General features: G+C 33.7%; 1 long non-coding RNA gene across 1 annotated transcript in view; it reads right to left on the bottom strand.

Moving 5' to 3' along the window:
- LOC131920645 (uncharacterized) overlaps positions 1–2,903 on the bottom strand; it is a 31,338-nt gene extending 28,435 nt beyond the window's left edge. The window contains exon 1 of the long non-coding RNA XR_009381740.1: positions 2,629–2,903. This is a non-coding gene — a long non-coding RNA (uncharacterized LOC131920645). The remainder of the gene's footprint in view (positions 1–2,628) is intronic.
- Positions 2,904–14,233: the final 11,330 nt, after the last annotated feature.

Raw genomic sequence — 14,233 nt, 5'->3', positions numbered from 1 at the left:
TGATCTCTATGATTTTTACCCCTCTCTTTGGCTCTGTGTTTCTTATTTAATAAGACTGTTTAGAAATTCATCTACAAGTCAGCCACTATATTGAACATGGAAGTCAGGCAATGGTAGCATACGCCTTTTATCCTAGCATTCAGGATGCAGAGACCAGATCTCTGTGAGTTTAAGGCCACACTGGGGAACAGAGCCAGACATGGCAACACATGACTTTAATCTCAGCACTAACCATAGAGTTCTGTAGGTCTATAAAGATAAACCAGAAATGATGTAGCTGGGTGGAGAGAGGAAGTAAGATGCAGAACAGAAATCATATATGCGTGGGTATATAGGAATTAGGGCTCTTTGGCTAAGGATTTTCAAGTGGTAAGAACGTGGTTGACTTCTTTCTGCTTTTCTGATCTCTCAGTTTTTACCCCAATATCTGGCTCTGGGCTTTTTATTAATAAGACCATTTAGTAATTTGTTTACAGTCTTTTATTTAACTTAATTGTAACTAAGCATCATTTTTAGAGCTGTCATCCAAAATGTTTCTAATATGAATTGATCTGCTATTTTCTTTTTAAATATATTTTTCTTTAAAACAATTTTAAAATTTAAATAAATTTCACCATATTGTTAACCTTTTCCAAGTTCTTCTAGATCCTTTCCCCCTTTTTGCAAACCCAACTTTGTTTCTCAAAAACAAAAGAAAAACCCCATACAACAACAAAACCTCTAAAACAAAATAAAACAGCATCTAAAAAGAAATAAAAAAACAAACAAAAAACCACCAAACTATAAACAAATAAAAGAACATATTAAAAAAAAAACTGTGAAGTACATTATATGTTGGTTAATCACTCACAAACATGAGACCTGCCTTGAGTGGTTGATGTACTCACTGTCACTCCATTTGATCAAAAAGATTTTACCTTTCCCAGAAGGTATAAATGACAGTTCTGTTGATAACCTTTACCTCAGTAGCTAGGTTTTTATGAATTCAGTTTTTACCCATAACATAATAAAATATAATATAATAAAATAAAACAAAACTGTTACATTGAAATTGTGCACACACAAAAAAATACCAACAGAAGTAAAAGAACCCAAGAATTGGCACAGAATCAGACATTAACTTATTCACAGACTCAGGATTCAAATAAAAACAATAGACTGGAACTCATAATATAAATACAGAGGACCTGGTACAAACCTCTGCAGGAGATGTTCATACACTGATGGATGTGCTGTAGACACTAAAAGACTACAAACGCCAGCCTAGACTACTATACCCAGCAAAACTTTCAATCAACATAGATGGAGAAATTAAGACATTTTGTAATAAAACCAAATTTAAGCAATAACTGTCTAGAAATCCAGCCCTACAGAAGGTGCTAGAAGGTAAACTCCAACCTTTGGAGGATAACTACATCTAAGAAATCATGGGGGAGAAATAATTTCAGACCAGTCAAAAGAAGGAGTACACCTTCTCTCTCTCTCTCTCTCTCTCTCTCTCTCTCTCTCTCTCTCTCTCTCTCTCTCTCACACACACACACACACACACACACACACACACAGGGGACACACTCAAACAACAACTACAACAGCAAAATAACAGGAATCAACAATCCTGGCTAATGGCTATTTCTAAACATTAATGGTCTCAATTTCCCAAAACAAAGACAGACTAAGAGAATGGATGTGAAAACAAGATCCATAGTTCTGTTGAATCCATGAAATACAGTTTAACATCCAGGATAGACATCACCTCAGGGTAAAATGATGTAAAAAGATATCCCAAGCAATGGTACCAAAGAAACAAGATCTGTAGCTATTTTAATATCTGACAAAACAGTCTTCAAACCAAAACTCATTGGAAGAGATAGTGAAGTACACTACACACTCATGAAAGGAAAAAGCCCCCAAGAGGACATTGTATTTCTTAAGATATAGCCCCCAAAATAAGATCACTTAAGTTTTTAAAAGTCACCCTATTACAGCTTAAATCACATATTGATCCTTACACACTTAAAATGACATGTTTCAATAACCCACTCTGGCCAATAGATAGATTATGCCGACAAAAAACTTAACAGAGAAATGTTGGAGCTAACTGATGTTATAATCCAAACAGCCCTAACAAATATTTACATAACATTTCACTCAAACACAAGAGAATATGCCTTATTTTCAAAACTCATGGAACTTTTTCCAAAATTAACCACATATCCACACACAAAGTAAGCTTTGATCTGCTTTTTAACACATATGTACAAAGGGATGACATTTATGTTATCTAAGCATGCAACATACAGAATGTATACATCAATTAAATATATATTCAATATATACCTTACCAGGCCTCATTCTGAATACAAAGAACAGCTATATCATTGTCTACCACGACTTTCACAGACAGATTACTAAGAATATAGTACAGTGAAAGAGTAGTCTGCCAATTACTAGTCTTGTCACCTTGGACAAGTTGCTGCTACCAGAGTCTAACACTGTTTTAGTGTGGTGATAATAATATGGTAGAATCCACCTCACGAGCCTGTTGTAATGATTAAAAGAGTTAATGAGTGCCTGACATATAGTCAGAGCTCACTAAATATTAGTTGCCAAGTTCTCATCCATACGCACCCTCCTCTTTTGAGATCTAAAGACAAAGGAAATGAAACCTAGATTACAGGAAGGCTTCCTGGAGAATTGAGACTGGAGTTGGATTCCCAATGTAAAACTGAATGAAATTCTTCTTTTGGAATGTTGCAGGCTAAAGCAGTTCATGACGAAGACAGAGGACCAGGAAAGCTCAGATGAGAAGGCTAAAGAACCACAGTGGAATATGAGGCTGAGGAGAGAGGAACTGAGTTCACACAACACTGTTAATGAACCCATTTCTTCCAAGAGGAATAAGATTTAAGGACAGAATTCTTCCAAGAGAAAGGATATTAATGGCATCATAGCTTCTAAAGTCTTCTGCTGTGGGATGTTCTCTATGTTAAATGTGTTGCTCTGATTGGTTAATAAATAAAACAGTGATTGGCCAGTAGCCAGGCAGGAAGTATAGGCGGGACAAGCAGAGAAGAAAATTCTAAAAACAAAAAGGCTGAGGCAAAGAGAATCTGTGAGCCACCGCCATGACAAACAGATATTAAGATACTGGTAAGCCACAAGCCACGTGGCAACTTATAGATTAATAAAAATTAGTTAATTTAAGATATAAAAACAGTTAACAAGAAGCCTGCCATGACCATACAGTTTGTAAGAAATATAAGTCTCTGTGTGTTTACTTGTTTGGGTCTGAGCGGCTGTGGGATTGGCAGGTGACAGAGATTTGTCCTGACTGTGGGCCAGGCAAGAAAGCTCTAGCTACAGTCTTCCTTCCATCCCATTCTTCTGTGAATTCTATCCACTATCTACATAAAGTTTTGTGTACCTTTTGCAGTGGTCTTCTAAGCTTGGATTCTAGAAAGTGACATGGGTCACTCCCTTGTTGTCCTCTTTGTGAGTAAGATAAAAACCCAATTTGTATTACTCTATGGCATCTGTGGGGAGGTTGTGAAAGTGGGTTTTTTTCAAATATCATTTTTTTTTCAGTGGGTGGACACTAAATTGCAAAGCATCTTATTCTTTTTTTTCTTTCATTTTTCTTTCTTTCTTTCTTTTTTTTTTTTTTTTTTTTGGTTTTTCGATACAGGGTTTCTCTGTGTAGCTTTGTGCCTTTCCTGGGTCTCACTCTGAACTCACAAAGATCCACCTGCCTCTGCTTCCCAAGTGCTGGGATTAAAGCAGTGCGCCAGCACTGCCCTGCTTTATTTTTCTTTATTAAGAAAATTTCTACTCACTCTACATACTATCCACAGATCCCCCCTTCTCCATCCTCCCACCGCCAGCCCTCTTTCCTAAGCCACTCCGCATCCCCACATCCCCCAAATCAAGGTCTCCCATGGGGAATCAGCAGAGCCCAGCACACTGATTCACAGCACACATGTCCAAGCCCCTTCCCACTGCACCAAGGCTGTTCAAGGTGTCACACCACAGGCACTGGGTTCCAGATGCCTGCCCATAGACCAGGGACAGATCCCAATTCCCCTGCCTGGGTGTCCCCCAAACAGTTCGAGCCAAACAACCGTCTTCCGTATCCAGAAGGCCTAGTCCAGTCCTATGGGGGCTCCATAGCCACCAGTCCACAGTTCATGGGCTTCCACTAGTGTGGCCGGTCATCTCTGCACGTCCTCCCATCATGATCTCGGTGTCCCTGCACTATCTCTCCTCACTCTCATCAATTGGATTCCCGGAGCTCAGCCTGGTCCCTGGCCGTGGATCTCTGTATCTGCCTCCATCAGTCACTAGACAAAGGCTCTATGATGATAGCTAGGTTATTTGCTAGGCTGGTCCACCTCGGTCTGCTCGCAGTGGTCCAGAGGGTGCCTAGAATGGTCTACTCTAGTGAAAAGCATCTTATTCTAGCAGAGATCCTAACCCTTAGCTTCCATTCCTATATGTTGCAATGTGCATAATATAATTAGGAAAGATTAATTTTATCTGAAAAAGGTTATTTTTAGTGAAAAAGTAATCCAAAAATTATATGATAAATATGGTGGATAATCAGTTCTGCATCTAAGCCCAAATAATTTTCCCTTGAGATTTCAAGCAGAAAAATTATTATGACTCATCTCTATCAATATTCCAAAGGCATTTCTCACAATTAGAAATTGAATTTTACTTCTAAGTTTTCAAACTATCTTTATGATTTGGTGAATGATATGCAAAGAATTATTTTGTTATTATTTCACAAAAACTGTATTTAGTCATGCTGTTCTTTAAAGAGCACACACTCAGATTATCCTAGTATTATTGTTTGTTGTTGTTTCTGAGACAGGGTCTCTCTATGTAGTACTGGCTGCCCTATAAATTGCTAATTGAATATACTGGCTTGAACTCACAGATGTCTTCCTACTTCTGCTTCTTGAGTGCTGAGAATAAAGATGTGCTCCCTCCTGAAGGACTCCTAGAATTATTTTCAAATTATATAAATAAAGGCCCTAACAAGGTATCAGAAACACTATTTTCCCTTTAAAAAACAATTTCTGTACTGTATCAGTACATAATATGTCAAGTACTGTAAACATAATTTTAGAGTTTTGAATATCTATTGAAAATTTCTGAATTGTTGAAATATTTGTTCTCCAAAGATACACATACACTATATAAAAATATGACCCACCTAATTTTTAAATTTATTTGAACATTTTATTATAAATGGAAAAAGTAATGAAGTATATCCATTATATTTTCCTACCTTCTAAATTCATAAGATAAAATATTCCTGAAATGTTATATTTTTTCTTTATAAAAATTGGCAAATTTTGTTTTAATTTTGTTGTTCCTTGTGCTCAATATATATTGAAATTTTAATCCATAAGATATTTGCTAATAATTATTGGGTTGGTACAATATAGAAAACATGTAAAATCAACAAATAAACTTATGATCACTGTCATATTCTATTGGAAACACAAATCTTAAATTGACAGATCTCCTTCTACAGTTATTTCTTGTTATATCATCTGATAAATACTACTTATTTCCAGAATGAGATTGAATTCATTCATCCTATATTTTCCCTAATTATTATGCCTATGAATATATTCCCTACAATAACAAGGACACAATAGTATCTTTTTGTATGTCAATGTGACCCAATTCTCTAAAATCATTTTCTTATGCAGAAAATACTAGAGAAATTTTTTGCATAAAATCATCTTCAAAGGATCTGGAAACATAGCACAGAAGTTAGGGACATTGGTTGGTATTTCAGAGCACTCACGTTGGAATCTCAGAACCCACATAGTTTATCACAAACTTCTGTAATTCCAAATCCAGGGGATCCATGACTTGTGGCTTCTGTTAGAACCAGACACACAAGTGGTACAGCGACAGACATGTAGGCAAAACACACATACACAAAACATAAATCACATTTACATCTGCCACCCAATGAGTTGATGAGTTTCTCCATAATTTATTGAGGATGATTCTTGAAAGTGATATTATTTGCAATAATTTTGTTTATTCAGTCTTCAATTTTTAAATAGTCATCAGATTCAGGAGCAAGAGTCTTCAATGCTTATAAAAATGGCTCAAGACTAAAGTTCAAGATTGTTGGTAGTAGTGATGCATGTCCATATGTAAGAAAAAACTACCATATTTGCGAAGTACAAGAACAGTTGAGAAAGTAGATAAGGGGCAGTAGAAATTGTCTGACCAGCCTAGAAGTCTACTTTTGAGATAAATTTTGAAATTTTCATAAAGTTAAAAATTTGAAAATTTATTCTCATAAAGATATTATGCAAAAGTATTTCTGAAATGGTATTATGCAACTATATGGGTACATATTTATTATTATTATTATTGTTGTTGTTGTTGTTATTATTATTCTTTTGAGATTCTTATATCCTTTTATTTAAAAGATATGTTTATATCTTTTCACCATTCGCAATCTATTGGGGTCCCTACAAGCCCCACAGTGGGCAGGGAAATGATCAGCAAGAGTTGAAAAACAAGTCTCGGTTCTGCAACACTTTAGCAGGTGCTGGGTCAAAAACTTACAGATTCTGACTTTGTGGTTGATTTTTCATACACATTTAAGGACAGCAAACACTCCACATGAAAATTATCACAGAGCTTCAGGAATGGCTACGTTGATATTCCCTTGCAAAGTACACTTCTGTAGCAAAAACCTTGTGACTTTTACAATGAGAACAAGTTATTTTGCCTGATAATCAGTGCTCAGAGTTAGGGCCTAGGGAGGAAGGATTTATAATAAGCATAAAGATAGATTCTATTGATATAGGATGAAAAGTACATGGGGACACTTTCATAGGAAGGGTTCATTCACTGAGAAACAATGCTCAGAATTTGACAGGATTCACGAGAAGGCTAGCTCCATAGAGCCAGAGCAAAAGATCACCAGGTTGTTAGACAACATCCATTCGTCTTCTGAGTGAAAAGGTGTCATTTCCTTCACTTGAACACAATAGGCATACATGTTTAGCAATTGTCATTCCTCCAATGCTTTCTCCAAGCTGTGCCTCTTATGTCTTTCCTCCTTAGAAAACCTCCCATTGGCTGCTACATCCCCAACTTTCTTTCAAATTCATGGCCCTATTTCCTTTGTTTTAGCTCGTGTGTGTGTGTGTGTGTGTGTGTGTGTGTGTGTGTGTGTGTGATTTGTATATTATTAAATATAAAAATAAAAACCATCATAACATATGGATCAGGTATGTTTTATTTTTATATGTATATATGAATATATCATTATATTTACTTATATGTTTACATATATATTTCTATATTTATACATTTATGTATAAACAAGGCTGACAATTTTGTTATTGGGTAATCAATTGCTGAATTATTTTCTGGATAGATTATGTCTTCAGGTCCCAGCATTTCTTACTTTCCTGTACTATTTTATCTAGAAATGAGACTTCCTTGACCTTTCCTTTTCATGTTAGTATGTCTACTGTTCATGAATGTAGCCTTTCTGATATTTCTAGGAAAGACACTATGTCACTTCAAATTTCTTGTTCCTCTGGTTCTTACCATCGATGAGGGTAAAATAACATGAAGGGTGTCTGAAAAGTCTTAAGAAATTATCCTATTAACTAAATACCTAAAATGCACATAATATATGCAAGTTAATAAATGATAGATGGAAAGATAGACAGACAGACAGACAGACAGACAGATAGATAGATAGATAGATAGATAGATAGATAGACAGATAGATAGACAGACAGATGTTCGATAGAGATGTAACGTTTCTTTGTGGGCTTATGATATTCTTCACCCAAGGGCCATAGATTATCTAACAAAAACCCCATCTCTAATCATGAGAAACCCTCTTTGAGTTGCTAGTCATGGTTTTTCAAGAGACTCCCAAATCAGTGGCTACTGCTGCTGCCCTTTGTGGCAACCTAAGTCATGGAAGATAAGTCCCTATTGATTCATATTCAGTAGTCCAAAGTGGACCTGACCCGAAAGCCTCCCCTCTGAGTAATAACTCTCATGGTATGAGATGGAATTATACAATCTTCCAAAGGAAGAAAGCAACCAACAGTCCTACCCTGCTTTGATGACTATTAACCACAATTCATTTGTTTGTTTGTTTGTTTGTTTGTTCATTCATTCATTCATTCATTTATTTATTTATTTATTGTGTGTGTGTGTGTGTGTGTGTGTGTGTGTATGCTGTCTGTCTGTCTGTGTACCTGTGTGTCAATATGTGTTCTAAACTTTCAAGTGTCATGAGTTCCTGCATTACAGGGTTAATGTGAAAGGACAAAGATTACAAAGAGTCTTTCTCAGGTTATACTAGTGAAATCTGTTTCTGTCTGTAATTCTGCTGTCACTATAACATCCTACCATAACAGTCATTAGCCTACCTTTATGATATATTTTGTTTTGCAACACATTTTTCTACATATGTTTTGCTAGTCTTCACCACAACTTTGTGATGAAAGATGAGTCTGTGAAGTTATGGATGTACTTGGGAAATGAGGTAAAGAAATAGAAACCAGCAGCAATGGTCACCAGGACACTGCCTTAACTTACTTTCCAAATTGCTCTTAGTTAACACAAGGCCCTTACTTTTGTAAAAGGAAAGATCAACAACAAAATGAGGTAGATGATGGTGACTTCTGTCTAAAAAATTTGCTACATTGAAACTTATCTCCTTCTGTTCGTGGATCATTTACTTTCATCAATTTCAAAGATGAAAAATTATTGCAAACAAAAACTGAAAGCATGCAGTTAAAGATATGACAAGTTCAATCCTTATATAATAGGATTAAGATTATTGTAGTGGGAAGAGTGATTGTACTCAATGTAAAGGTTTTGAGAGATGTACTAATACAGTATAAAGTGGTACAAAGACCCAACAGTGTGTCAAGGAAGATGAAGTCTTCAGAGTCAGAACATCTGTGTTAGCTCATCGAACTTTTCTGTTAGGCTCCAACCAATACTCTGACACTGGGAAGAATCTTTTCTTTCTTGATAATAAAAATGCCAAAAGATGGATTCAAGAGTTTTGGAAAGGAAATGTGTGGGTTTCAAAATATAAGATTCTGAGAGAAGTCAGTATCAGAGAATCCCAAATAACAACCAATAGCTTAAAACTATTCATAAAAATGTACTAGGATCAAGGAAATCAAAGGCTTCAGGAATGAAACTGTTTGAAGTTCATCAAAATAAGAAGACATTTTGAGTCTCTCAGTTACTAGGCAATTTGAAAATACATACGATAATTATGGACTGGCCATCCATATGACTAATATAAAAAAATAGGATGCTTTCTTACAAGATGAGGAATTAGATATTCTAGGATAATAAACTGAAAATAGTAACACCTGAAGTGAAATTATTTGTGATTTATAATATAATAAAAATATGATATACTATATTGATAAAATGGATTATTATGAATTTTGGTTATAGGAATGAACAAGAAGTAGAAGAAGTTATACTATCTGTTAAAGAAAATTTGCTCTCTGTGCAACATTCCAAAAGAATAATGAATGAATTATTATTCCACAAAATGACATTTCAGTATTTCTAGCTTTAGAGATGAAATAATTCTCCATAAAATGATAAGGTAGTAATTAAATACATGCATCCTATTTTTTTTATAAATGAACAATTTTACAATTGAGCTTTGTCTTGATTCATATAAAAGAATGGACATAAGGCTCAAGTTCTTTCAAAGAAATGATTTTTTTTTAACAGCAAAGAATTCTCATCGGTCTACAAACTCCTTCTGAGGGAGATGCTTGGAGAATCAAATAAATATTGCAAACATGCTGGAGGATTCTTATTGTATTACTAAAAACCAACCCAAATTGAAATTATTATGTAGTATTTTATGTTCTTTTTTAAACAAAACACTACTGTGATTAAGAGCTCAAAAATTAAAATATTTATTCAAGAGTTGTTAATGTTGAATACGATTTTACTCTTGATATCAAAATTTGCACCCAATAGATTCTTAGTGTCTTGAAAATAAATATTAAGTACGATAGTAAAAGAATAGTTGATGAAGCACTGCCCTCTTTTGGTTATATAAATTAAGTCTATAGAAAATATGAAGTGGTTAAACATTATGAAAAAAATAAAATATGGAGGCTATATGTTCAAAATAAAGGGTTTATAAAGAGAAAGAAATTAGACAATAAGTAAACATCAGGTTTTAATAAACACAAGCACAAATCTCTGTAACAGAAGCCTCAGAGGTTTTGTGCTATTTCATTAATTTCAGGTACATTGGCAGGAATAGATGGAAAAAAAAAACTGAGAGTATTTGTACTGCCATACAGGATACCTGTGTTGCAGTACAAAAGCGAATTATAGATGACTGAAAACAGGGTTTTATGTACGCATCCATGAAAACCTGTGATTTGCAAATCAATGTGAGTGATACCATGCTTATTCTTCTACGACTACTCAGCAATCATCAAAATCTCTACCTAAAAAGTCAGATCAATGCCTCTAGATTTATCCATTAATATTTTTCAAACAGAATTATTGATTAATAAATGTCCATGCTATAAATCTCTTAAGAAGATAACATTTCATCACATTTGCCATTTTTTTTTCTGTTGAAGGTAAATGAGGAATAATTAAGCATTCTGTCATTTATTCCATGTTTTGGTTTTGTTTTGTTTCTGTTCTTTAATTAAGCTACTAGGAGAGAAAAATAACTAGGAATTTCAGTCTTGTTGTGGAGTATAGTGAGGATGTGATAAAATCAAATCTTTATTTAATAAATCAAAATTCATTGTAACACTGTGTCAATTTTAAAGAAGTCAATCTAAACTGATGCCTAGGTCTATTTTAACTGAAGTTACCTATGAAACTAAGTAGCCTTACAGAATTATGGTAGTCAAATACTTTGCATTATGTGGTTAATTGGTTACTAAAATAAATTATATAATTATGAGGGCTTGCTGAGAAGTAACCTAGAACTTACAGTTAAGGACATTCACTGTGATAATAGTTCAAAAATTATTATATTTTGGAACACTGATTATTGTAGAAGAATGTAAAATTAAATATTTTATGATATATTTTTTACATAAATATATTGTATATTTATTTCTTTTTTCTGAGACAGTTTTTTTCTTGTTTAATCAAAGACAGTAGCAATGTTATTTTAGAATTCAAATGGCCGAGAACTCAATGTTGACTTGTCCCATTCCACTGAGTGTAGAAAATACAGGAATGGGCCTCTATGCCTGGCAAATATTAATTAATAAAGAAAATCAAATGTGGTAATCTGAAAACAAGCAGTAATATTTTAAATTTTAATAATGCTATCAGTAGCTAAGACAAATTATTTATAATTTATGTTTTGCCTATATCAGTATTTTTTTTTATTTCTGTCTTTCTCATGCTTTTTTTTTTTTTGGTTTTGGTTTTTGTTTTTGTTTTTTTTGTTTTTTTGTTTTTTTTGTTTTTTCAAGACAGGGTTTCTCTGTGTAGCTTTGCACCTTGCCTGGAGCTCACTCTGTAGACCAGGCTGGCCTCGAAATCACAGAGATCTGCCTGCCTCTGCCTCCCTAGTACTGGGATCTGGCTCATGCCTTGGTTTTATAGCCATAATATTATTGTATTTGTTTGCAAATCTCAAACAACAAGTTGTAATCCGTAAGTAAAGATTCAAGCAAAAGGTTTTTTTTGTTTTTGTTTTATAAATATATATATATATATATATATATATATATAAAATTATATATATATAATTTTTGACTCTTTGTCCTAGAATCTAAACTTTGCCTTTTCATATCCAGTAAACTTTTTATGAAAAATATTAGGTCATTACACATTAGTGTTATTTTTGGATTAATTTTTAAAACACAAAAAATATAAATATTTTCCTATCTTTATTTTTAAAAAGTCATTTGTTTCATTCACATTAGAAATTCAAATTTTAAAGGATACTTTTCCATAAAACATCTCTCTCTGATACCCAACATAGTTTTCTTTCTACTTGTGAGTAGATAACAAACAAAACAACACCAAAAAATTTCTAATCACACCAAGGAAAACACAATGAATAAATACTTCTAAGGCAGTCAATCAAAAGAGGAGAAACACACACACACACACACACACACACACACACACACACACACACACACTACCACCATAAAAACAATAAGCAAAAACAAAATCAAAATAACAAGTATCAACAAACAGAGCTCCTTGATATCTTTCAACATTGTTGGTCTCAATTTCCCCACAGAAGACACAGACTAACAGAAATTATTCAAAAACATGATCCATCCTCTACCATATCAAGCTGGTTCCAAGAAACACATTAATATCAAGAACAGACATCACATTATGGTGAAGGATGAAAAAGATATTCCAAGCAAATGGACCTAAGAAGCAAGCTTGGGTAGCCATTTTAGTATCTGGCTAAATATACTTCAAATTAAAACTTATTAGAAGAGGTAGGAAAGGACATTAAGTACTCATCAAAAAAAAAAAATCCATAAAGAGGAAACTGAAATTCTTAACATCTATACACCAAACAGAAGGGCAACCAGGTAACAAAAGAAACACTATTACAGCTTAAATCATATATTGACCCTCACTGATACTAGGCCCCTTCAGTACTTCATGTCAATAGATAGGTCATCCAGAAAAAAATTTTAAAATAGTAATGCTGAACCTACCTTACATAAAACAAATAGAACTAAAATATATTTACAAAATATTTCACCAAAACACAAAGTTCTCCAAAATTGATCACATATTGAGAAACAAAGCACATCTCATCAGATACAAGAAAATTGAAATAACACCTTGAAATCTATCTTAACCTCAGAGATTAAAGCTGGATCAACAATAAAAGAAACAACAGAAAGATTACAAATTCATAGAAACTGTACTTCTCACTCCTGGGTGAAAAATAGGCCAAGACAAAAATTAATAGAATTGAAGACATTTAAATTTTATCTTATTTTTCATATATATGGAATATATATATATATATATATATATATATATATATATATATATATTCTCTCTTTTTAGCCTACAGGTCCCTCTTGTTTGGCTTCCAGTTTAGTGTTTTATAGGTTCCTAAGATGAGAAAGGATGTGTGTCTATTTCTTATGCTTTTCTTGGGCTCTTGGCTTCTGTTTGTTTTCTTCTATTTTAAAGTGTTGGGTTTGTGTTTTATTTTATTATATTGTTATCCCTTGGAAGCCTGTTTGATTTCCAATGAGTGATTGAAAGTTTGTGGATCCTGACAGGGGATGAGGTATGGAGAAACATGGAGGAGGAAAGAAAGGGGAAATCATAATCAAGATATATTTATGAGGAAATAATCTGTTTTCAATAGATGGTTACAAACAAATTTTTAAGAATTAATTAATGTCAAATTACATATATATATGAAGATCTTAAATACATATGTATGTACGCATGCATGTATTATGTAGGTATGTATTATGTGTGCATATTTATGTTATTTCTAAGCTTGTAGATATAGGGGACTTCTGGATGCATCATTTATACATGTATGTATCTGAACAAATGGGTAAAAGTCAACATGTGTAGTAGCTGATGACACCTATCTTTGGCCTGTATGTGAAATTCTTGTCAAATATATTAAATAATTTTATTTGGTACAAAGTTCAAAGAATTCTAGTACATGCTCTACAAAGACCATGAGTGAGCTTCTTCTAAGATATTGCAATGTTTGTAAGTGAAGGTTGCTTTCAATGATATCAGATACTATTATTCTGATGTCCTATTTTTGAGATTCTGTTTAAAAGTAACCTAAGTTAAAAATGAATTCTCAAGAGTCTATAACTTCCATGGGGGTAATGCATGTTCAACTAGCTATGTCTACTCATGCTGCTGCTATATATTCTTTGGCTGTTAGATAGTGATATGTTGAAAGCTTGTGCATTTAGAACTGTGCGTAAAATTACATCTTTTTATAACACAGAACTCAAAAATTCTCATTAGCCAGTGATTATCTATTTATCTTTTTTTTGTTTGTTTGTTATATTCGAGACACGGTTTCTTTGTGTAGTTTTAGTGCCTGTCCTGGATCTCATTCGGTATACCAGGCTAGCCTTGAACTCATACAGATCTGCCTGGCTCTGCCTCCAGAGTGCTGGGATTAAAGATGTGTGCCAGCCTGTTTCTCTATATTTTTAAATCTCAG

This window comes from Peromyscus eremicus, chromosome 10, assembly GCF_949786415.1.
Source record: "Peromyscus eremicus chromosome 10, PerEre_H2_v1, whole genome shotgun sequence".
NCBI classification, from domain to species: domain Eukaryota; kingdom Metazoa; phylum Chordata; class Mammalia; order Rodentia; family Cricetidae; genus Peromyscus; species Peromyscus eremicus.
Note: the sequence above shows the minus strand (reverse complement) of the source record. Positions and strands in the feature narration are given on the sequence as shown.